Consider the following 26,701-nt stretch of genomic DNA (forward strand, 5'->3'; position numbering starts at 1 on the left):
AAGTTCTGATTATATAGCATATACTGGCCCATTTGGCTCACATTTCTTTTTTATATTTCTCAACATTGTGTTATTGTAACAGTTGTACTCCAATATGGCGCGTGTCTGCAGAATCTCTAGCCCTTCCTACGATGTTTGTATTTAGTTCCTTTGCATCCTGTATGAATTCCTGACTCTGGTTTTTAAAGAACTTTTTCTCATTAAGTCTCTCATCTGTTTTACATTCTATCTCCGTTTTCAGGCTCTCCTGCGTGTTTCACATTAAATGACCTATGTGAATGGTATAGGTCTTAAACCTACCCCCCTCAGACACTTCTGATGCTTTCCTTTCTATGACCTATAGAGCTACTGTTTAAATTCCTTAAGTTGGCATCCATGCTCATCATCTGACCAATGATTCTCCTTATTCACTGCTTCTCCTAAAAGACCCCATCAATCTGCTCAGACCTATCTCCCCGGGGCCCCTCATAAAGGGATCCCTCAGCCTGGCTGCTGTGTCTCCGCTGCTCTCACCACCTGCTGTCAGCCCAGTGATCTACGCCGGCCCATGCGTTATGCCCCCCGCTTCTTGGTGAGACCTCCTCTGGCTCTCCTCAGAGGCATATACTGTCATGTGCTGTATGAGACTCCTGCCTCCCCTAACTGCCCTGCAGAGCCATGCCATTTGGGAAGTATCATGAAATGGGGCAGAACAGGATGTCTGTCTTTTTTCTCTCTTCCATTTTCATGTTGAATTGTATCCTTTTTATAAAAATAGGACTCTTGTTTTGTCAAGGGCAATAGAAATGAGTTTCAATTTTCTTGAGTGGTGCAATCATGAGTGACTAATTTTCTTTTCTACATACATTTGTGTTTTCCAAAAACACTGCAGTTAGCATTTTTATAATAGTAACACCAAGTCCTTATTATGTGGCAACAAACATATAGAGTAGGTATTCCTATCCCCATTATACATGTCAGGTAATTTATTTCAACCCTACTGAAGTCTGTCTGAGTCCAAAGCCAAAACTCTTAACCATTATTGTCATTTTAATTATCAGGGGGGGAGGGGAGGGAGGAGAGGAACTTTATTTTCTTACATTTTTGAGAGCATTAGTAATCCCTCTCATATATATCAATTACACGATGATATATTTGTCATTCCTTTATTCAGGGTTCAGCAGGTTATATTTTGGCCACACCAATATTATCCCCATGTCATTCTCACGTGACTAACATGCTGTATATGGGGTCTTTCACTTCCACTTGAATCTGTGAGTAGGGGCTTGTGACTGCTTCAACTAGTACACTATCTATATAATAAAAACCCAGGGGTCGTAACACTGCAATGACCAAAGACTGGTCACCAGGAAGGACTTGACGCTGCGTTCCACAGGGCGCTGGGACTGGGTCTCGCGTGATTTCACACGCTGGGCTGCTAGTGTATGATGAAAGTGATATTCTATCATACATAGTCTACCACTTGCTGGGTCATCAGGCCTGGATCTCCCTCTCCCTCCCCCTCTCCCTCCCCCTCTCCCTCTCCCTCTGCCTCTCCCTCTCCCTCTCCCTCTCCCTCTCCCTCTCCCTCTCCTTTTCCCTCTCTCTCCCCCATCCTCCTCCCCCCCCCCCTTGGAACCTAGTCACAATGGATACACACTATTAATGAAGAGCGAGAGGGACTAGAGCAGAGTAGACAATATTTTGAAGTAAACTGTAGAATTGCATGTAAAGAAAAAACATTTACTTTGAGGAAACGGAAATAATTTTTTTAAAAAACAGACATGAGAAAAGCTGGGTCAAGGAAGAGATAGAGGTCCCTAACTGGTTTGGCTCAGTGGATAGAGCATCGGCCTGCAGACTAAAAGGTCCCAGGTTCGATTCCGGTCAGGGGCATGTACCTTGGTTGTGGGCACATCCCCAGTGGGAGGTGTGGAGGAGGCGGCTGGTCGATGTTTCTCTCTCATCGATGTTTCTAACTCTATCCCTCTTTCTTCCTCTCTGTAAAAAATCTATAAAGTATATTTTAAAAAAAGAGAAAGAGATAGAGGGTACTCTTTAAGACATGTTTTTATAGGTGGCACACAAATACAATTTGGTTGTAGCATCATGACAAATAATGAGAAAGATGCATTGTTCCTGATACTTGGAACTTAAAAAATATTATATACCATCAACTTGATAAATGACAGCATCCTTATCATTCCTCATTCATAGGGCAGTTGAGGTATTTCTGAATACTATTTTTGTTTGTTTTAATATGTTTTTATTGACTTTAGAAAGAGAGAGAGAGAGAGAGAGGAAAGGAGAGGGAGAGAGAGCGGGCAACATCAATGAGAGAGAAACATCAACCAGCTGCCTCTTGCACATCCCCTGCAGGGAATCCAGCCCACAATCTGGGCATGTGCCCTGACTGGGAATCCAACCTGCCACATGGTGCATGGACAATGTACAATCAGCTGAGCCACACCGACCAGGGCTGTTTTGGAATACTTTTAATTGTCATGTTGTACCCATTATATACAGTCTGATGTGACTTCTTTTTTTGTATTTATTCAGCTGTATAGTATTAGTTCACTGCTTTGACACTTATCTGGCGAAATCTAAGTTTTGGTCACATATAAATTCCCTAAATATTTTGCAAAATATTTTTTCTATGTATTGGCATTCCATTTGTTATAGTTTTATATTTATTTTATTATAGTTTAATATGCAATTTTAACATGTATTTAATTAATCTCTCTTTTGTCTAATGATTTTTCTTCATCTTTGTAATGGTTAAAAGTTTTTATCTCATTCTTAGATGAGAAGAAAAACTCTTTTACATTAAAATTGCTTTAAATTATTTTATCTTTTTGAAATGTAGAACCATGAAGTTGTGAATTATGGATTTATATAATTCTTTTCCACACTGACATTTTCATGAATAACTATCATTATTAATAACAGTTCTTTCATCTATTATTGTGTTACTGTATTTTGGCATTTATTAAGGTCTTATAATAATTTGATTTATTTTCTTGACTGGCTTTTCTATTTTATTAATTTATTTTTCTGTTAGTTACTTTATGGTTTCAGTAATTTTCACTTTATAACATAAGTTAGTATCTCATAAGATAAGAGTGAGCCCAAAAGCCATGGGGTAGAACCATGGTTTATGTATGTAGAAGATAGATTTTCTTTTTCTCTATTCCAAGCTAAGGATGTAATAGATAATTTCCCCTTGTTACTTGTCCTTGATAGAAGGCATTTAAAAAAAATTGCACACTTCTTTTGGCTTCTGTATGTTCTTATTTCTAAGCTCCCATTTTTCTCAAACCTAAAGTACTTACTTTAGGTTTACTAATAGCTGTTTACTATTAGGCTATTAAAATTCCAGGCTCTAAGATCCCTGTATTAGTAAACACCACTTATATTAGTAAGTGCTTTACAATGCATTTTAAAGTATGTTTGTTGTATTTTATTAAGCACTTCTAGATGTTTTGAAGCCGAGGGCTTCTTAGATTCACTAGTGTCTATATTATCAGAAGCAGAAATTCCCTGATTGAGCACCGTACAGTTTTTATTTTGTCCCCTTTTCCTGCCACACTTTGGTAGTGAACTATGGAGTCATTCAACTATAATTTTTATTTTCTAAGATTTTTAAAAGTTTCTTCATTTAGCTACTGTGTGGGTTTTCTGTGCTTGTGTACTTTTAGTGTCGTGAAAATATTTTTCTGCTTTGTCAGTTTTGTTTTTTATATCCTCCACCAAAATTCTTGGTTCCTAGAATGGGGGTAGAAAGGAAGAGTTAATTCAGTTAAAAAATGTTAGTTAATTTTCAAATTTTTGGACTAAGTTTTACTTGTTCTAACACATGTAGGCACAGAAACCACCTAGTAATAGAATATGATTGGCTGACTAATCAGATATCCTTATCCCATGGAGGTGTGTGTGTGTGTGTGGGGGGGGGAGGGGGCGGGGAGGGAGTAAAGTATAAGATAGAATAGGAAGGCTATAAAGGGTACAAAACTCCTCTCTTTCTTGCGCCAAGCCAGAAGTGTTGTAAAAATGGGTAAAGGGTTCTTCATGTCTCTGTTAGGTAGTTATTTTAAAGATGAAAAGCAATAATATATAGAAAAGAGTTATCATTGTAATTAGCTTGAACAAGAGGGTCCATAAAATGTTACACATCATTTTTTCAAATATAATGTGTTAGCTCAGTGACATTATGAATATTTAAAAAAAACACCATGTTTTTTCTTTCACCACTTCTAATCAATGGTCTAATTGCTTATTTAAGCCTTTTATAGATATTAAAATTTCTCTGTTATTAATGTTTTCTGGATTGCTAATATCCCTCTTTCTGTTTTTGTTAGTGCAGTTTTATCTTTTGTGGTAGTGGTGTACCGATGTCCTATTGGCAATTTTTTTGACATTTTAGTTTAATTTACTTTAGTATACATTTCTAAAAGATAAGCATGTTTATCTTACATAACCACAGTATCATTATTGAACCTTTAACAAAATTAATCCCTTTTTATTATCTAATACCCAGACCATACTTATATATTCTTTATTTTTCTATTGGCAAAATTTTAAAAGTGATATTCCTTATATTATATGCTCGAGTAAGTTAACCTCATTTCTCTTTCATATGTTGGATATCCATTCAAGAACCAATGCAAAAAAATAAGGCATAAACAAATTTTATCTCTATATATTTAAGATATTGGTACTGGTACTTCATTAAAACAGTAAAAACTACTTACCAGCCCAGAATTTTCTCTTACATTTTTCAGATCAGTTTTTTTCATTAAAAAAAATTTTTTTTAGAAGCTTATTGTGATGGTTTTCAACATGGATATTTATCTTTGTTTGAGGGTTTCATTAATTATTATGTTTGGTTTTTGTTGTTGTTGATAGCGGTTGTTCTAGTCAGAAGCAAAATCCTGATCTTTTAGTATTATACTAAAAGATTTTTCTGGAATCTTTTCAGGTCAACGTATATAAAAAGCCAGAAAACCCTAGGGCAACTTATAAATGAATACCTGAGAACTAAGAAATCTGAGAAGAATTCACAAAGGAAATGAGATCAGCATTTTGACATAATGTAGCATAAAGTCTCCCAGTATTTTGATAAATCAGTAGCTACTCCACTACTGATCTCTTAACTTAGGAACTCTCATAGACATTTACAAGCCTACACACCAGAGCTAAAGCATGGCCGCTCTGTCTTTTTCCAGTTGATGCTATTTGTAGTCACTTGTGGAGGATACAGCAACATGCAAACAAATAGTTTTTCACACAGCCCTGGAGGAGATCTTCAGTTTTAAGTCCTCAGTGGTTAATTCGGTAAAATTCAGTAATGCTGCAGGCAGGAAAGCTGATAGAGATAGTGAGACACTCAATAACAATTTTAAAAGACTAAAACACTTAGTGGTAAAATTGATAAGGATATCTTTCAGGGAACCTGGGAAAATAAAGTAGCTGAAGTAAGGATTAAGAAAGCCTTTCATTTAGAGGAATGTATCATTAATGCAGGTTTCTTAAACTTTAATATGCCTACAGATCACCTGAGGTACTTGTTAAAATAAAGATGCTGACTCTGTTGGCCTAGGGTGGTGCCTGCAATTCTGTGTTTCTAACAAGCCTTCCAGGTAATGGTGACGCCACCGGCTTATGAGCCACCCTTTGAGAATAAAGCATCTAGACTCCGACTTTGGCAACAGGAGGTAGAAGATGAGAAAATGCCCAATCCTATATAATAAAAGTCTAATATGCTAAGTGTCCGGTTGATCGGTTAGCCGTTCAACCAATCAAAGCATAATATGCTAATGATGCTAAGGCCACTCAGCTGCTCGCTATGATGTGCACTGACCACCAGGGGGCAGACAGTTGACCGGTCAACCAGTCACTATGATGTGCACTGACCACCAGAGGGCATAACTCTGACCTGTAGGTTAGCTTGCTGCTGGGGTCCAGCCGATCGATCCCTACCTGGCTGGCAACCTCCTGCATCCCTCCTTGGCCCCGATTGTGTACCTGTGGAGTTCCTTGGCCTGGCCTGTGCCCTCTCGCAATCTGGGACCTCTCGGGGGATGTTGAAGAGTTGCTTTCGGCCCGATCCTGCAGGCCAGGCCGAGGGACCCCCCTCCCCACCTGGTGCATGAATTCATGCACTGGGCCTCTAGTAAACTATATAAAAATCAATTCAGAGCATAGTGCTGGGTGAGTATGTGTGTTGAAATGTAAATGGCATGACACATGTAATTTGCTTTAAACTCTTAGGACATACTACCCCCTCTAAATTCAAAGAATAGAATTTACCATTCTGGTGAATACATGAAAAATATAGGAAATAGCAAAAGCATACACAGGATAAAAAAATTTAAATAAAACATATATTCAAAATAAAGTGGGAGACCTCACAATAAGAATTAAATAATATATTAAATACTAAGATGTTCTATAATAACAGGTACTCACTTGTAACTAGCAAAGGCCACTAGCTCCACAGAAAAGTCAAGGGAATGGGATTGGTGGCAGCTATCTGCCTTCAAATCTGCCTTTGCTACTGGCTCTTTGGTTCAGGTAACTTCTGGTAACCAGACTATGGTTTGGTTTCCTCATCTATGAAATGGGATAATAGTGCACCCAGCTGGTAAGGTTCTTATGAGTATTAAATGTGTAAAACAGCAACTCAGAGCAATACCTGATTTATATTTGGCAATTCTCAATGTTTCCTTTTGTTACTGCAATAATATCAATTAAGTCACTTCTAAAACAATTCAATTTAGAGATTTAAGAAATAGTTTTCAAAAAGTGGTTTTCCTGAGTCTATTATATTGCTAAATTGTCTATGGGAAAATATTTTGATTATATGAATAAACAGCAGAGAATGAAACATGATTAAGTAAATAATATTACTGGTGAAATTAGAGTATCATTTAGAGAAAAAAATTTCTATCAACTTAGTAAAAGGTCTTAATTATTAAAATTAAAGGGTAGAAATGAATTATTACTAGTATCCCATTGTTGGTGTGCTTTAAACATGGGCTGTGGTTTGGGTGGTGGGCACACAATGCAAATACTACAGATATTGTAACATAGAAATCCACACCTGAAAACTATATGTTCATATTAAACAGTGTCACCCCAATACATTTAATTAAACACACACACGCGCACACACACACACACACACACACACACACCCCACAAAATAAACATGGGCCGTGACTTTGGTGTTGTCTTACATCTGCCTTTCCCCTGGCACAGATTCAGCCTGCATTTCAAAATGCCTGAGCCTTGATGATTACCTCTGTGATTTTTCGTTATTGATGCTCAATCTAGGTATAATTATAATTCAGAAAAGAAAGGTTTCTCTATCTTATTGCGTACAGACAGAGATAAATAGGTGTTTATTGTGTTTCTTTTTTCAATTTATATTTCCTTTCCAAAGTTTCAATGCAGACAGTTATAAAAACCTATAATTCTAAACCATTATTTTGTTTGTGTTTTTCTTTTCTGAAATAATTGTTTCATAACATAATAAACAAGGGAAAATTATAAAGGAGTCCAACTGGTAGCAGTTTTAGTATTTGCAAAAGGAAATACCTTCAAAGGTCAGGTATAATGTTTACCATCTGACTCTAGATGTTTTCTGGTTAGTGTAGCTCAATAATAAAAATTTCTCAAAAAATTTTTTTTCTCAATATATACAAATATACAAATATGTTTGTATATGTTAAAAATACCAATGTGCTTTAACATGGAATATACATGCATTTTGTGACAGATCCCTTTTTATTAAACAAAGCCAACAATGAATAAGTAATTTGAGGAGGAATATTATTTGTTGAAAATATGGAAAATAGCTTGTGTTCCAGGGAAAACACCAATGTTCTGTACCATGTGCTGTTCTGAATTATCACACCTGTAGATAATGTGCAGATTGGAATCTGCTCCTTTATTTCTTCCTTATTATCTTTAAAATCAGGGATTATCTTTAAAATCATTTGTGCCTTTTTTTTTTTTCCAAGTGGTACATACAGGTGGGTGGAGATTCTAATGCCATTACGAAAGCAAACTATTGAAATATAACATTCATATGGAAAAGTGAGCAAATCTACAGTGTACAGCTTGATACATTTTAAAAAATAATATTTTTATTGATTTCAGAGAGGAAGGTAGAGGGAGAGAGAGATAGAAACATCAATGATGAGAGAGAATCATGGGTAGGCTGTCTCCTGCATGCCTCGTACTGGGGATTGAGCCCATAATCAGGCAAGTGCCCCTGACCGGAATCCAACCCAGGACCCTTCAGTCTGCAGACCGACACTCTATCCATTGAGCTGAACCGGCTAGAGTATCGATACATTTTTGCAAAGTGAACACACCTGAAGATCCAGGTGCCAGCTCAAGAAAGAATAGTATTAGTACCTCAAAAGCTCCCCGTATATCCTCTCCCGGTCACTTATATCAAACAAGAGGTCCCTCCTTGCCAACATTTTATAGAAATTATGTCATGTAGTATGTATTTTTTTATTTATGATCTTTCCCCTAAACATTGTTTCTGATGATTATCATTGTTGGTGATATAACTGTGGTTCATTCATTCTCATTAATATATATAGCATTTTATTGTTTGAATAGATCTTCATTTGTTCATCAGTTCTATAGTTAATGGATATCTGGACTATCTCTACTGTGAGGAATACTACTATAAACATTCTTGTACATAATTTTGGCAACCATTGTATGCGTTTAAAGTAGTTACATAAACCTAGAAATGAAATTTTCCCAGCCATATGGTGTGCATATGTCCACTCTTTGCATTTCTGTAGAAATGTTAGCTTGTTAACTTAAAATTAAAAAACAAACTACTGGAATTTCAATTGTTATTATACTAAATACACAAATCGATCTTTGTAATAGAATTAACATCTTTATAGTATTGAATCTAACAATATGAGTAAGGTGTATCTCTTTCCATTCATTTGTCTGCTTTATTTTCTCTAAATAATGTTTTCTAGGTTTTTGGTGTAGGGGTCATAACATTTCTTGTTAGATTTATTCCAGGGTATTTGAGATTTTTAAATTCAATTTTAAATGTATAATTTCTATTTTTAAATTTCTTTGTTGTTATGTAGTAGCACAACTGATTTTTGTATAATGACCCTGAATTCAGTAACGTTACTAAATTTACTAATAGTTCTTCTGTGGACTCATTATTTTAATTAAAAATTTATTTATTTATTTTAGAGAAAGAAGGAGAGGGAGTAGGGGAGATGGGGGGAGAGAGAGAAAGAGAGAGAGGGAGGGGGAGAGGGAGAGGGAGAGAGAGAGAGAGAGAGAGAGAGAGAGAGAGAGAGAGAGAGAAATTGGTTTATTGTTCCACTTATTTATGTACTCATTGGTTTATTCTTGTATCTGCCCTGATCAGGGATTGTACCTGCAACCTTGGTGTATCAGGACAATGCGCCTGAGCTATCAGACCAGGGCTATTATTTTAATTTTAAATGTATATTATTATTTATTAAAATGGATTTAAAATTATCAACACAGAAAAATGAAAAACCTTTGCATGTGGATATATTCCCAAATAGCAGCATCCTTATTATATGATGGTCTGTACCTCTTTCATATTCCTTTGTTAGCTGCCTTTTTTTAAACCTGACATATTAGTTTGCTCAAATATTCTTTAACTTTTATGTGGCAATAAGGTCTGGTTATATAATTTCTATCATCAGACATGGTAAGATAATTTATGCCACATAAGTTAGCTCTGTCTTATCTTTGTTGATAGGTATTTAATACCTAGCAAGTTTGTGCATACTTATTGGGAACTTCCTTCCTCTGTGCTGAACATTGAATTAAGTGATGAAGGACTTAGGTGATAGGCAAAAGATACAATAACTGACCTTGAGGAACTCAAAATATAGTTGGGGAGACATGACAGTATAAGGCTATCCAAGAAGGCGATATAAATTATAGGCGTTAACTGTAATTGCTACACGAGGTCAGCGAATCATAAATCAACAGAGTCCACCGCACCCAGGGATCACTTTGTGCAGAAGTTGGCATTAAAGCGCTGACAGGGTGGTAAATTTGGAAGGTGCTGAAAAGAACTGAACCGCAACCAGGGGGAATAGACAAGGAGAATGGAACTGGGAGAGACAACATGGGAGCCATTAGCACTCTGCCTAACTGAGTAGGACAGATTATATTGGAGAAGAATGTAAAATTCATGGAATGTTCAGGAAACTTAAGAAAAAGTATATCCAGTTGACGTACTGTACAATTTTCAGCTGCTTCTCTCATGGGTCTCTTAAAGCTCAAATTATATAAACTAATATTATAGATTGTAAAATTGGAAAATTTTGAGCCCTAAAGGGAATAGCTACCAGACATCAAAGTGATTTATGAAATAGATCACCTTGTAGAAATTCCCCAGTAGGAGCATGAGCACTTTTAGATAACTTTTACATTCACACTCCAACAGGGGTAGGATATTTGGAGATTAAAAGCAGATTTGTGGGGCATGAACTGAGGGTCCACTGGGAATATCACAAGGAGGTAGGTTGTGGGTTTTTTCTTTTTCCCCCTCTTATTGCTAGAAAGAGGTACTTCAAGGAGACTTGGTGAGAGTGTAATATGTGTCTTCTGAAGTTTTGGGGTGGTCATCAAAATAGCAATGAATCTAAAGACCAAGAAATGAGCTAGTGGGCAATTTATAGTGGGCAAAGTAGCAGTGCTGTGTTGGGATTCACCTCTTTTCCCAGGGTTAGTTAGAGAGTTCCCTGGGGAACAGATGTGGACCATGCGTGTGAGAGCACTGTCACGAGGCTGTCTAGGTCCTGTCCCATTAGGCTGCCCAGGGACTGAACTGGTCTCAGCAGATAGAAGCCAAAGCTGCCGCTCAGAGCTGTGGCTGTAGTAAGTGATAAAGTGAGACAGTATGACTCCTATCAAGTCCCCAATGGTTGGAGAAGGGGAAGCAAACACTGGTTGAGAATCAGCTTAAATACATGCCAGTTCTCTTACCTCAGTGACCATTTACCTCCTCTTATCCTACCTTTCCTCTTTCACTCTACTTCCATATTCCAGAGGTATTGGAACCAAGATTATTAAATGGTTAGAGAAGAAAGACCTGGGGTAAAAATATAGGATGCTCGTCATTGGCTGTTGGTTTCCACTTGCAGCAGATCCCAGCTGGGTATTTTAATTTACAAATTGAGAATATGTTTGGTGACTTAATGTAACTACAAGATTTTTTTAAAACTCCAATTGATCAGGGTATATAGATAAGACCCTAGTTCATATTGGCTCCAAAGCTGTATCATTAATATCTTGGAACCACTGTAACAAATGACCACAAACTGGGCGTCTTAGAACAAGAGGCATTTGTTTTCTCACAGTTCTGGAGGCTACAAGTCCAAAAAAAAAATATGTCAACATGTTCTTTCTGAAAGCTCTCGGTCCTAGAATCTATTCTAGGAGACCCTCTGTTCCATTAATTTTCTCTTAGCTTCTGGGGTTGCTGCAATTCCTGGCACTCCTTGGCTTGTAGATGCACCCCTCTGATCTCTGCCCTCCTAATCACATGGTGAGCTCCCTCTGTCTCTTTGTCTTCACAGGACACTCTCCTGTGTGTGTGTGTGTGTGCTTATATTTGTCTCATAAGGACATCAGTCATATTGGATTAAGAGTTTACCCTCCCCCATATAATGTCAGCTTACATTTTAATGACCTCTAGAAAGACTGTTTACAAATGAGATCCCATTCACAGGCACTAGGGTGGTACTTGAACATATCTGTTGAGGGAAACAGTTCAACCCACAGAGGTGTAATTCTGCTTGGTGGCTGTACCCTGGAGTTAGAGGCCGTTGTTGGTGTGACTCAAAGTCCCTTCCTAGTTTATTTCTAATTATGTGTGCCGCGCTCTTTCACAATACACAGTATGAGTTTTGAGTCTGAAGCAGTGTTTCTTAATTATCCCTATCAGGGGTGCAACTACTGGGGACACCTCTTTATATCTTGTCCATTTTCTTCCCAGTGGTGCTACCGGTGTTTCTCTTCTTTAATGCCTTCAGAAACTTTCCTTTTAAATTTTAGTAGCAATCTGATTTAAACTTAATTTTATTTAAAGCCAGTTTGTTTAGTGAACAAATATCTAGGTTAGGGAATTCATAGGCACCATCAATAAAGAAGTGTATGGATTTTTTATTTTTTAAGTTTTGGTTATGAATATGAGCTTAGCCACCAGGCCCCAGGGGGTTCTCAGCCCCAAATGCACATTAGAATCACCCAGGCAGCTTTAAAAGATACTGATATCCAATACCACCCTAGGAAATTAATTGGAATCTCTGGGCATGTGACACGGTGCATAGAAATCAACCAAACCCTGGATCTGAAGGTATCAGTTGTCTGATAGGAACGTGCACCACTTTTCCCATCCATATAACGGGAGAAGCAGTATACCAATATGGTAGGACTATTGCAAAGATTAAACAAGCTAGCTCATGTGAAATGCTCATTAGCACGTGCTGGCTCCGCAATAGACCATGTAGGTGGTGATTGCTGACACTGAACTGTGAACAACAGTCTGACATCATCGTGTAGGTGGGACACTCTCTCACGCTGGGCAGGGTAAATCAGAAGCCCATGCTTCAGCCCCAGTGTCCTCATGAGCACATCCAGAGAAGGCTTGAGGCACTCCATGCATCTGCAACAGTGCAGGGATGCACATCGTTAGGAAGACTTGAAAGATTTCCTTGATACGTGGTTAGACAGGAAGACACCAATAACCGGTCTAAATGCCAAGACCCCGAGCACTCTTCAATCCTGATTTTGTGACTGCTCTCCTCGTCTGATGCTGCTGGCTGCTGCTCCCATGGGAACTCTCCTCACTTGGTTCCATGAAACAACGCTTTCCTGACCTCAGTCTGGAGGCTAGAAATCCAAGATCAGGGTGTGAATGCCGTCTGGGTTCTGGTGAGAACCCACTGCTGGGCTTCAGAATGCCCACTCTCCTTATATACTCACATGGCAGAAACTGGCACTTTTATTAAAGGTTGAGGAGAAACACAGTGGGCACTGCAGGTCAGCCCCGTGATAAGCTGCTCGTCATGTTTTTGTACACTTCCAGTTCCTGTCTAATGCGTACACTTCCAGTTTCTCTAATGTATTGTCCAAGCTTCTTGGAAAGACATATCCCTACTTACCTACCTGTCAGATTTAGTCTTTCAGAGTACCCTCTTGTGAACAGGACCGATTGTCAGCCAGTGAGTACAAGTTCAGCTGTCCTGATTAATCTTTTAAGATTATTTTTTAAACACCTCTTTCCTGATTGCAGAATATTCTTTCAATACTTCCTGTTGCTTCAACACATTATATATTGTTTCATGATGGTATTTTCAGCAATTCCTTGATAGATGTTTCCTCCACTAAACTATTTCTCTTGAGTCATTTTTATTTATTATGTTTTCTCTAAAGTCTGTTAGAAACCCTAGTTTGCAGTGTGTGTGTGTGTGTGTGTGTGTGTGTGTGTGTGTGTGTGTGTGTGTCGGGGGGGGGGGGGTCACTAGGTGTTTTCAGAATTGGATTGAGTGTACCCAAGAGTAGGAAATGGTCATTTGCTTTAAGTGAATCCTGAAGTTTAGCACAATTTCTTGGAGGGCTTCTTTGAACTAAAATCCGCAGCAAAATGAAGGGGAGCCACTGCAGTGAAGTGGTTGGCAGCTTTCTCATCTTCCTGAAATGCTACTCAGTCTGTTCGCCTCACTTGCCCAAAGACCTGCATTTCCTTTGCTATCAGAGTCAGATTAAGCAGTAGGCAAATTAGGTACTGTCCAGTGTGAAATTTATTGGGGTGACATTGGTTAATAAAATTATTTAGGTTTCAAGTGAGGGAGCTAGTAAAGGGAAAAGGAGTCAAATTTATGGTAATGGAAGAAGATTTGACTTTGGGTCAACATATAATGCAAGATACAGATGATGCATATTTTTAAAAGGAGAATGATGATAAAAAGGAGTCATAATGATGTTGATAATTATATTAGCTAACATTCATTAGTTCTATGTCCTTTATATATATTTATCTCATTTATTTATCCTACCAGCTCTATGGAGTAGAAACAATTGTTATTCCAGTATTACAGATGAAAAATGAAGGCTTACAGAGTTTAATTTACTTGCACAAGTTCCACAGCTAGTAAGATATGGTGATTGCATTTATATGTCTATTCTTATAATGACTGTTATAGCCAATTAATCAGTGTTGCTTTTAACTGTTAGCATTTCTTCAAATAACTTTCTTAAGGGGTGAATTAAATGTCTCACCTATCTACATGACAGTCCTTTCTGGAAAGCTATTGCTCAGTCTTGAATTTCTTATCCTCCAATCTGCACATCCAGATAATGATGCAATAAAATCTTTTATGGGATACTCCTCAAGATTGCTATATGCTAAGGGAGGGAATAAGATATATTTTCATAACTTTTGACTTCTATAAAGTACTTTCCTCCTCACTGCAGCATGGAAAAGCTCTAAAATTGTATCTCATGAGGAGGGTAATCTGCAATTATTTACAGAAGGTTCTCACAATATCTCATTTTATCACTTTTGTGGAAAAACAGAATAGAAAACCAAACTTTCATGAATATTTAAAAACCCATACACACTGGGGGAGGGAGGAAAGTAAGTTTAGATAATTGCAAATTCCATTTCAGTCAGTTGTACTCCAAGTAAATGTTCTGTCTCAACGTGGCTTACATCTGATCTTTTCACATGATGGAAGCTAATGTTTCTTCTTGCTCAAGTGAGAATCTGTTTCCCATGCGAGAAGACAGAGACAAGCAAAGAAGACTGGGCTGAGTATCTGCCACAGATACCCCTGTTCTGGGCTGCAGGGGCGAGGGGACCGTTGGGGAAGTTATTTGGCATTTAAACAAGTGATTCCCATGGCAGCTGCTGAATATTTTGTTAAATGATTTTCTTCTCTGACCTTTATTACTAATGAATCTTCCTTAAGAAGCACTTAAAGAGTAAAAAGAAAGGTTGTTTTTATTAATCTCTTTTCTCTTTGCCCACAGAACCCAAAGAAATGGTGTTACCTGGCAAGAGATCTGCACTCTCTTATGAAAAATCAGACCAAGGTAATACTTATTGTGAATTGATATATTTTTTTAGTCTGTTTAACTCTGATACATTAAACTCATTGGTTTCCTTGATTACTGGTTTAAGCTATTGAATATGTAATAGTAAATCATTATCTGAAAAGTAGAGGGAATGGTTTATAAGGAATACCATATTATGAAATAACAGTAAAATTTTAAACATATTTTAGGGTATCAAAACATTGTGGATAATGGTCAATTTTCTGACACTACATTTATCATAATATATGAATAGGATCTTGACTAGGAGAATATGTTCTCTTTGTTTGGAAATAACTCCAATTAGTTTATTCACATTTACAATAAGAGAATTAGATTCTTGTCAGAGAACATTGATAAGAATTTCCTTTTATTCAAGCATTAGTCAGATGGTTTTACATATTACTTTTTGAATATGCAAAAAATTTCAGCTCAAATTCCTCTCAAACTCTTGAGTTTTATGAAGACACCATCATACAAATCATATTTTCTTTGGAAAGACTGAATTATATCATACAGTTGTTGAATAGCATGCCTGATTATGCTTAACAGTTGCATATATAGTTGCTAAATTTTGAAATTGCTATGTGATTTATTTACATATGTTGGCTTAAAAATATGAACACTTATACAAATATCCTAATGATATATATGGGTAAATAAAATGTAAGCAACAGATATACATGTGCATATTTTATGAATAAATGTACTATCTAAAAGCATTTTTTTTTCAGTAAGGTTTCTAAAAGGTTAAAACTGTGATGGGCATTATACCCATATATTCAATGAATGTTATCTATTTATAGAGCTATGAAGGTAGGATGTTACCGTATGTATATACATAAGAGATTTATTGAAATGTATATTAGACTATTTGGGTCTAATTGAAACTGATTGGGTTTTACTTTTGACAAATTGTCAAATTCCTGAAACAAATGAGTGTTGAAACAAAGGTAGCGTTTAAATTTAATGGACATCAGCAGAAAACTGGTTTCTGACCTTGAATTTGCAGTTGAGCAAAAATAAATTGTTAGGTTGAATTACAAATTGGGTGTTTATATACTTATTTCTGATTTCAGTTGATACTTCAAAGGAGATGTAAATTCCTTAAGGAAGCAGCTTCTCTCTCCTAAAGGCGGTTTGGAATTGTAGGCACTCTATTCAAGTTTTAGCTATACTAAAATTTTAATGGAATCTATAAAATATTCTTAAATAGTTAGTGACATCAATGGAGAGCTGCATTTTGCATAGCACTATTAACTGTGACTCCCCACAGAGAGACATTGCAATGAGCACTGATACCTAGACTGTATGTGGAAGATGTTGACACTGAGCTATGTGATGTAGACATAGGAGATAAGTAATAGAAAAGTGCTTGTTGAGGGGGAATTGATGGGTGATGACACAGTAAGAGAAAGAAAGACATGGAATGAGTTGAAGCCAGTGGGGAGGGTCAAGGATCCATGCCCATTAGGATAAAAGGAGCACAGACTATCCAGGATTCATTCCTGTGAAATTATTTTTTCAGAGGTATGTACATGTTCATGTATATGTTCATGTTCATGTGCATACAAATGTACATATGCACCTGTTGTTTTATTAGTCTTTTGTTTGTTTAAGACACGAAAACACTTTGAATTGAATGTAGGAAAGGGAAAGTTGGGTGGGAAGGGGAAATTTCCATTAAATGAGTAGGATTTCTAGCATTGTGTACCCAGAGTATAAAATGTGTTTCCTCCCATCATGAGAATAAAGGAACAGTTCTGTATTTTGCCAGAATCCAAGTGCTTTTGGTCTGATAGAACTCCCGAAGGGACGATGTTCTAGGACATGTGTGTTTGTGCAAATGCTGGGAGTAGAGTGTGGAGGAGTGACCTGGGATGGGAGAAATGGTGTTTATGTTATCATCTCTCTAAACTGGTCATTTGGATTCCATGAAATAGGGGTGTTTGCAATCTTATAAACAGTTTCTGTTAGACAATGAATGCTAATGAGCTGATGCCGTGTCTCTAATATCTTAGATGGAATATTTATGTTTCATTCTATATAATAAAAGCCTAAGCAACCGTTATGGCGGAACGACCAGAACGACTGGTCGCTATGATGTGCACTTACCACCAGGGGGCAGACGCTCAATGCAGGAGCTGCCCCCTGGTGGTCAGTGCGCTCCCACAGGGGGAGCACCACTCAGCCAGAAGCCGGGCTCATGGCTGGTGAGCGCAGCAGTGGTGGCCTCTCCTGCCTCTGTGGCAGTGCTAAGGAGCAGTGAGCTGAGTGGTAAGGAGTAGCAAGCAGGTAGGCGGTAAGGAGTGATGGGTCTCAGGCTTGGCTGAGGGACTCCCGCCTCCCCCATACCAGTACAAGAATTTCATGCACCAGGCCTCTAGTGTTTAAATAAAAGACTATTCAGATGCATTAGTGATGGTGCTATTTTTAGATGAATGGGACTGGTCAGTTTTCTCAGTTGCACACGAGGACTAACCCACTCCGATTGTGTAGGATTAACTCTGGCAATAGAGCTCAGAGAGCAACCTATTGGATTAGCAAGCACTTTTGGGTATAAGGATACCTGAAAGTTCTACATTCAACCATTTTAAAAGGGGCATATAAATAGCTCTTCATGTTATATATTATTATGTGAAGTTATTTATGTAATCTAGTGACAATATTCTTAATTTTGTCATCCAGAGAGAGGCACTTTAACTAGTCAGGACTGAATATCCTTCTATATATCTAGTGAGGTTATGTAAAAAAAAATAGACACTATTATTCTGTTTCATTTTTATATAGGTTTATATGTACTGAAAATAAATTGAATTTCAATTAAGAAAATGTCATGCCTGAAATTTATTTTTATTATGCAGGAATGTTAAATTTTATTCTTAAATATATCTGAATTTTTCTGTAGGAAATTATAATTGTAATATCAATCCTCAATTTATATTAAGGATGCAGTAATTTTTTAATGTACTTTAGGTTGAAATCTAAGTTTAACATAAACGCAATTTTGAGAATTGGAAACAAACTGTCATAAGGCTAGTGTATAGGGTTATTTATGTTCAAGAGCACTAAAACTAAGTTATAAAGATACAAGAGATTTGTTTAGAGATTTGTTTCATCGTGTTTATTATTACTGGCTGTAGAAAATATTGTGGTAATAATGCTTGTTGAGATTTAGTTGAGACTTAAAAGGATCAAAATCTTCTGATATTTTAAGAGCTTACCACAAATTATATTGTATATTATTTATTACATACATACTGCAACATAATAATGAAAGTAAAGCCTCAAAACTTGCAGGTTGATTAATAAGTTAATGACCATGAATTTAAATGAGCATTAGAAGCATTTCTATGGCACGCGATAAAAATAGTGATGTAATTGTCACATTGTCTGAATTAGATTACATGTACGACATATACAGTACTTTGCAGAAATATGGCTACAACATCAGGCCAAACATGCTCCCAAAGAGAATTTAAACTGAAAATCAGGAAATAAAACATTGGAACATTTTCATGGAGATGTGATTAAAAAGTAATTTTTAAAGAGGAATTTACATGAGAGTTATTATGATAATTTTTATGAATTTGCCTTTTTGGTTCTCATGATTTTTGTTATTTGCAAAAGTACTCATCAGCCTTTACTCTTCTGAGTATTAGATTCTGTGGGATACTTCATTTTCTTAAAACTTAAAAAACACTCCCAAGACTATAAGTTATAGCACTGTCTATGATCAACTCCTGCTAATATTTAAGTTTTTCCACCGATTCTCAACCTGTGTTACTTACCCTATTTTTTTAATCTCCTATTCCATAACAGACCCTAAATATTTTTGTCTTTTTCTTATGCTGAAAACTCCACTCTGAATACCCGATCTTATTTCCCCTATATTCCAAAGTCTACATATAACCAGAAAACTTCTCTTTACAGAATCTTTTGAATCCCTCATTATACAACATCAATTTCTCTCTCTTAATCTATATTCACTTGGTATGGTTTCCTAGTATCTGTCACGCTGATTTGCATATAATGCTATGTAATGGTTCTCATGTGTGCATGTATGTGTGTGTGTATATGTATATATATACACACAGTTTTTTATTATATGTAAAAGTACACATGCAGATATGAGATTTTTGTCCCCTTCAACATGATTAAAGTAGATCCATCTGTCACCACTGTTACCCCCACTTGTAAGTGAAGTAGATAAATTGAAATGAATGAGCTCCTTCCATCTCGAGGATTTCCATTGAAGGAATATTTAAAAGGCTAAAACATTCCTTACTATGAGAGTTATAATTTAGCTATGCTTTGTAATTAGGAATACCTTGAGAATCTACTTTCCCTTTATCCTCTTTCAATGAGAATAAAATCAATATTCAAATATACTAATATATAAAGCAAATAATTTTCAACTATTGAAACACACTCTCTTCACCAAAGAGAGATTGCCTAATTGTATTCCCCATTGGTTTTGTGCCACTTTGCACATGTCACTGGAGAAACATCTAACTTGAGCTACACAACAAAGGCACTTTTGCCGAAAGCCAGCACTGCCTTTTGAGGATATTGCTTATCTAACATCAGGATCAGTAGAAAAAGTGTATTGTAATTTGCTACCTCATCCATTTATTCATTCATCTATCAGTTCATTGTTTACCTACTACCTTCACAAGTGTTCTAGCTAGAGTGGAAGTACATGCAGAATTTGAGAGTCTCTTATTCTGTGCGCGCATGCACAGAATACACACACACACACACACACACACACACGTACACCATACATAAAGGCATACAGAGGGTACAAAATATATCCTTTTAGCCCTGGCTGGCATGGCTTATTAGTTGGTTGGAGCGTTGCCCCATACACCAAAAAGTTGGAGCTTTGATTCCCGGTCAGGGCACATACCTAGGTTGCAGGTTTGATCCTTGGTCAACTGGTCAATGTTTTTCTCTCTTTTCTTTCCTCTCTCTCAAATCAATAAAAACATATCATTGGATAAAAAAGTCCTTTCACATGCTTGTAGAAGCTATCTCCTTGTTCCTATCATTTTTCACATCAATGTCAATTTCTTCCATGTTCTTCTGTATATCATCATTCATGTGGATGGTTGGAAGTCATTAAAGCAGTCCATGATAGCTATTTTTAAGTTTTCAATAGTGGTTGAATTTCATGCCTAGGAATTTTGTGGCCATTTTGGATGTGTGTGGATGCTTGTGGATATGAAGTCTGAAATAACATCTTCCCAGCTCCACAGTAGAGTCTCTTTAGGCTGGGGCCCTGGAAGTGTCTACACTCGAGGTATGGAGGTTGGGAAAGGACTAGGATTATTTGGGAAGTTGAGATGAAATTAGGACCATTGGGATTGAGACAGGGCCTTTGGGAGTTGGGGCTCTCAGGGAACTGGTAATTCCCAGTAGAGGACTAAGGATTTTGAGGGAATTGGTTCCTTTAATGCTTTAGCCCTCGTGTTAGTTTCTATTTCTTCGGTTTTGCGGTACTCAAAGTACTTTGGAAAGGGAAGCAAGTCATTACAGGCAGACTGGTGTGGGCAGAGGCAAATAATTGGTAATGTGGGATGTCCATTGCACTTTGAAAGTGCATATATACGTATGTTTGTTCCTTTCTGTCTCTAGGTACCTGTATTTTTAATGCATTTGGTATTTTTAAAATTATACCACTAGATGTCAGCAGCAACCTCCCAGGGTTTCTGTGGCCTTCATTGGTAAAAACAAAAAACAATTGCTACTTTATTAGAACACTGTCTGAGAATAGTAAGTACTTATTTTAAAAGTATAAGAAGTATTTCTTGAAATATGAGGAGGATGATAAGCATCATAAAATATTTTGAAATTGTTTTTTTAAACTGGGGTTTTTGTTTACATGAACAATTACTTCTCCTTCTAGTATTCTGTTCACCAATGAGATGGCATGAAGAACCATGTGTGAGGATGAGTACTTTGTTAGAAATTATATCTGTTGCCAAAGCTCTAAACTTCTGTTTCAATACTTTATGATTAATTTATGCCATGATTGCAGGAGTATTTGTGCTTTGGGTTTGTTTCGTTCTGTTTTTGTAGAAGAAGCATTTTCAGTGCTTCGGCCTATCAGAAGACTATGTGGTATAAATTTTTCAGCATCCATATCTGTACACTGTTTACTTAGAACTGTCTAAACTTTCCTGGATCTGTGCTCTGTTGTTTCAAAATACTCAGAACATTTTGAAATATGCCAAAGAGTGTAATGGGTATTTGCTCACCAGTTGATAAAGAAAACAATCTAGAAACTGAAGAAAAAAAAAGATATTTTCGCATGAATTATAATACACACAATTGTTTAATCCTTAAAGCACCAGGTAAAAAAGCATCTCATTCCCTCCCCCCCCCCCCCCCCAGAAATCAATAAGAAAATTATAGTATTGGCCAATGTTTATTAGACACTAGTAATGTTATTTTTAAATAATGTCATTAATATCCAGTCAAATCAGATTCACATTAGCAGGAAGATTCAGACTAATCTGTTAGATTTTAATCATCAGATAGAATTCAATCTTAGGTGATTGGCTATGATTTGACCAAGTACCAAGCATATCTATATATATAAAAGCCTACGTGACTGTTACAACCGAACAACTGATTGACCAGTTGCTATGATGTGTACTGACCATCAGGGGCCAGACAATCAATGTAAGAGCTGCCCCCTAGTGGTCAGTGCACTCCCACAGCCAACCTCCTGTGGCCCCTCCCCCTGGGGCCCTAATTAGGGGGCCAGCTGACCAACCTCCCAGGGTCCCTCCCCCTGGCCAGCTATCCCCCTAATAGGCCTCGATCACCTGCCAGGCTGAGAGACCCCACCCATGCACAAATTCATGCACCAGGCCTCTAGTTTTAAAATAAAATTAAAAAATGTTGACTTATTCCCATTTTTCCCCCTTGGAAAAATTCTGATTTCAATGCGTTTTAAAAATATATTAGGAAAAGCTAAGAAAGAGAATTATGAAAACATGTTCTTTACTGAAACAGTTCTCCCAAGGAAAAATACTAATGTAAATGTTATACCCTTATCACTTTTAAGGTTAAAAAAAATGTTTTAGTTGCTGCAGTAAGTGGAAGGTGGGCTAGGACATAAGCTAAAGAAATAATTTCATTCATACTGAAGTTGTAGTCAAGAATTATTGGCTTAAGTTCATAAGATCATCATTTTTTGTTTGTATTGCTATTTTAGAACTACTACTAAAAATAACTTACCAAGATTTTCCTCATGACAGTTGCTGAGTTACGTTTGTAGGTGATGAGGCAAACATTGGAAGCATGCTGCAGTTTTTTGACCCATGTAATCTCCTCTTGGGGAGCAGATGCTGTGGGTAAGTGCTGCTCATAAATGGAAGGCCCATCGTTAGCCAGATGTTCAGTTAAGGCAGTCCCAACATTGAACCTGGTGTGGGAGCACACAGCTGTGTGCTCTGTAACCCTATGCTTCCAGTACTTAACCCCCTTAGAGGGTTGGGCTGGGATGGGACCGAGAAATCTGTCTTCAGTTTGTCACTTTCCTTATCATTTACAAATAGTTAAATGCCACAGATGTTCCTGAAGTATTTTGTATTAGAGATGGTGCCAATTTCAAGCAAACTGTTTTAGCTCCACATTGAGAAACTGACTCCCACTTCCATATGCACCAGTGAGTTCCTCCTCAACATGCTCATTTATCTGTGCATTGATACAATTAAGTTAACATAGAGAAGGCCGGGTTCCCTCTGGGCTCTTCCAGGAATTCAGACGCCCAGCCTGATGTTGAAAGACCACTTTTTGCTGCTGCATCCCGAATGTCTCTTCACAAGTGTGCTCACTGGAACCTAGTGCTACTGAACTCAATGAGTTTTACATAGAAATAGACAAAAGGATAAAAGGTTTCATGGCTCACTAATTTTAAGAAATGCTGGGTTAAACAAAGTTAAAGAGGTTTCTTTATAGCAGGATTTTCAGAGACTTGTATTCAAATGAGCATCATAAAACTACAGAAGGAAGATATAAAATTCAGCATTTTCCAAAACTACCCGGTCAATTAATCAGGTAATAAAAGTGTTACTGTCCATTTTGCAAGGGAGAGGTTTGATGTTTGATCTAATTGGTGACATGATAGCTGGGCAAAGATCTGATATTAGATATTTATACAGGAAGTGTGAAGGGCTTTGAATTTCGATTACTTTTACTGCATTGACATGTTACTTCTTTCTCATTATGAAAATGCAAGAGGCACTATGCACGAAATTCATGCGAGAGTAGGCCTTCTTTCCCCCGGATGCCGGCACCAGCTTCTATCTGGCATCCGGGACCCAGGCTTCCCTCTGGCAGGCACCTGGGACCCAGGCTGGCTTCCCTTTGGCCGCTGGCAGGGACCTGGGACCCGGACTTTCCTCGCAACCCCGGCTTTGACCGGAAGGACATCCGGAACTTCATTCGGCTATCTGGTCTAATTAGCATATTATGGTGTTATTATATAGGATGCTTGCTCTTTCTTATAAATTTATTAAAATTACTATAAATTTAATAGGTCAATATTCTGTCATTATTAGATCTCACAAACCTTGTGGTAGACATCTCAGGTTTAATTTTCTTTGTTTTCGGAGTTCAGTTTGGGAAACATTTTATTCTTTAAGAAGTTACCCCAATCTCATTCTATGTGGAATTGACAAATTATGGACCAGAATAGTAGCAAATATTGATCAATTACTTATTTGATGCCAGCACTGTTCTAACCATAGTACTAAGAATTAGGTCCCACTGTTATCTCTGTTTTTGTTTTGTTACATTTAAACACCCAATGAGCAAAACGCATTGGCACAAATCTGCAAATTGTGTAGTTTACACTGATCTTAACTGGGTTTGCTCTGTATCTGCAGCCAGCTGGAAAGTTAGCTATGGGTTGACTTTGCTGATCTTGTCTTAGCTCTCCTGTGTCCATGACTTTGGCTGGGACAAATGGGCTGACTTGGCTTTGTTTTACAGGATCTCTCTTCCCCCGACAGTCTAAACTGAGCTTGTCCTTTTGGTGGTATCAGAGTTCTGAGAGAAAAAGAGCAGAGATGCTTAAGCTTTCTTGAGGCTTGGACTTAGAACTGGCATCAAATCACTTCTATCACATTCTATTGACCAAAGCAAGACTGGAATTGAGGGATGGGGCAATAGACTCCATCATGGTGCAAAAAAAGTTGCAAAATCACATTGCAATTGGTTGGAGCCAGGAGCAGGGAGAACTGGAATCATTTTTTCATTCCAGTCTGTCAGAATCTCCATTTCACATGTGAGAAAACTGAAATGCAGTGAGTTGAAGTCACCTGCTTCTCGAGAGGACCTGCACCCTTTAACTGGCCTATAGTGAAGTTGATTTCCTAGGCCCCTATGTTCTTTTTCTAGCCCCTGAACATGCGGATAATGGTTTATTTTCTTGTCCACATTAGTTTGCTTTCTTCAATCTTGCCTGACATTCCGAACAATTCAATTCACAGAAGCTGTCCTACTCACAAAAGATATCCCTCTGAAAATACTTGGGGGCCCTGTTCTCCCAGCAGAGTTCTCACAAGCATGCAGGGTTTCTGCTGACTTGCAAGTGAACTCTGGCTGTGGAGTGGATATTACAGCCTTAAAAAAGGAAAAGAATAACTCCATGGCAAAAGGGCCTTTTTTCTCTCTGGGTATAAGTTTCCTTGAAAACTTGTTTATTGATTTTCCTTGTAACAACTGAGCTTGCAAGCTATAAAAGGAAAAAAACCACACAAATAAAAGCGGGGAAATAATATCAATGACCAACAAGTTTTTCATCAGTTTTATCTCATATGTAGTCAATCACACAAAACTGAAATAAAAAGCACCCTATGCTCCATTCCAGTTTTTTATGATGGAGTTCATGGAATTTAGTTGATCAAAAGGGAAAGCAAACACTTAAATGTTTCAAGCAGGGTCCATTCCCATTAAAAGTAACTACGTAGGAATTAGTGTCATTCTGTGAGGAAAGTGCCAGAGGGGGGTTGCCGGGCTTCTTGTTCCTGCATTAAGAAGGTTTCAGGTAATCTGGAGAAGGCTGTGCGTAGTTTAAATAGTCCAGAGATGTAGCATAAATAGTCCAGAGACGAAAGATAATTTTGAAAGGCATTGGGGGTCAGAAGAGCCTAGTTTAAGAGAAACTAAGATCTCCTGGTCTCAGGACACCATGCTTTTTATTAACACAAATTGTCCTGAGGCAAGGCAGAGATATACACTTCAAAGGGTCAGGGTTTCTTATACAGAGGCATTGTCAGAATCGGGGAAATTAGCCTTGGCTGTTCAGGTGTTTGGCCAGTAGGAGGCAATAACATATAGATTAAGATGCTCTGAGCTGTCTGGCAGCCAGCAATCATCCCTTTTCAGGTTTGGGGAAATGTCTTCAGCCATTTCCAACAGGTGACTACATATGTGACTCAGCCCTTGTTGAGTCCCCAAGCTCCATCAACCTTTTGATGAAACTCTTGCAATTATGACATGCTGGAATTGGCTTCCGGCAGTGGGTGAGCTGAAGAAACCAAAAGCAATGCAAGCTGGTGCTTGATAGCATTGAAGGTTTGGAGTTGTCATTGAGTAGGAGGAGCTGATCCAAGGGAAGGGCATTGATGGATCTGGCAGAATAGAATGTGTCAATCAGCAGTCTCAAAGTCTGTCTTCTGCTTCATTGGCTTAAAGCCACGATCATGAATTGATAATTCCCAACAGTTGGATATGGCCCAGAGATTTGTTTTGTTCTCTATTGTTCTAATAAGTCAGATTTGAAAAATGCATAGTTTCATGAGCAAATTTTAGAATTTAAGGTTGAAAAATCCAGTCAGAAGATCTGGGAATAATTCACTGGAGCCGAGCAGTGTCTGCTCCCTTTAGAAGAGACCTGCATAGCTGTAGTTGGTTTGGCTCAGTGGATAGAGCATTGGCCTGTGGACTGAAGGGTCCCAGGTTCCATTCTGGTCAGGGGTACTTGCCCGGGTTGTGGGCTCCATCCCCAGTAGAGGGCATGCAGGAGGTAGCTGATCAATGATTCTCTCTCATCATTGATGTTTCTATCTCTCTCACCCTCTCCCTTCCTCTCAAATCAGTAAAATATATTAAAGAAAAAGAAAAAGGCCTGCATTGTTCTTGCATTTCAGTCCCCATTTTTACCACAATACCCATTTGCACATGACCCTCATAGATGATGCTATCTGGCTCCTGTGGGCCTATGTGTAGTGAAATTTCTGCTTTAAACTTCAATCTATGGGATTTGTCTTTGAAATAGGGAATCATGGTTAGGCTTATTTATTTAGCCTCAGCCAAGGGTGATTGCAGCTCAGTGAATTAGTGATTCTTAGGGTCTGGTTACCAGCGCTGGTGACTGAGCTCTGGGTATTGATTCATGTCAATAAAACATGACACATATTTATAAACAAACACATACTCCTGACCTGAATAGATGGGGAGCAGAGCAGGTCTTCTCTTTCCTGTGTGTAAGGCCTTTTAGCAACTGAAGTTATTATTCATGCACTGATACAATCTCTCAGAATTGTTAAGTGCCTACCCT

At 37.7% G+C, this 26,701-nt stretch overlaps 1 protein-coding gene across 1 annotated transcript in view; it reads left to right on the plus strand.

Annotated features, from left to right (window-relative positions):
• The window catches only part of INPP4B (inositol polyphosphate-4-phosphatase type II B), a 563,351-nt gene that overhangs the window by 81,314 nt on the left and 455,336 nt on the right, over positions 1–26,701 (plus strand). Inside the window, exon 2 of the mRNA XM_081093135.1 lies at positions 15,058–15,120. The gene's annotated coding sequence lies outside the window, so the exon portion shown is untranslated. The remainder of the gene's footprint in view (positions 1–15,057; positions 15,121–26,701) is intronic.

The sequence above is a fragment of the Myotis nattereri genome (assembly GCF_964212035.1).
Source record: "Myotis nattereri genome assembly, chromosome: 5".
NCBI classification, from domain to species: domain Eukaryota; kingdom Metazoa; phylum Chordata; class Mammalia; order Chiroptera; family Vespertilionidae; genus Myotis; species Myotis nattereri.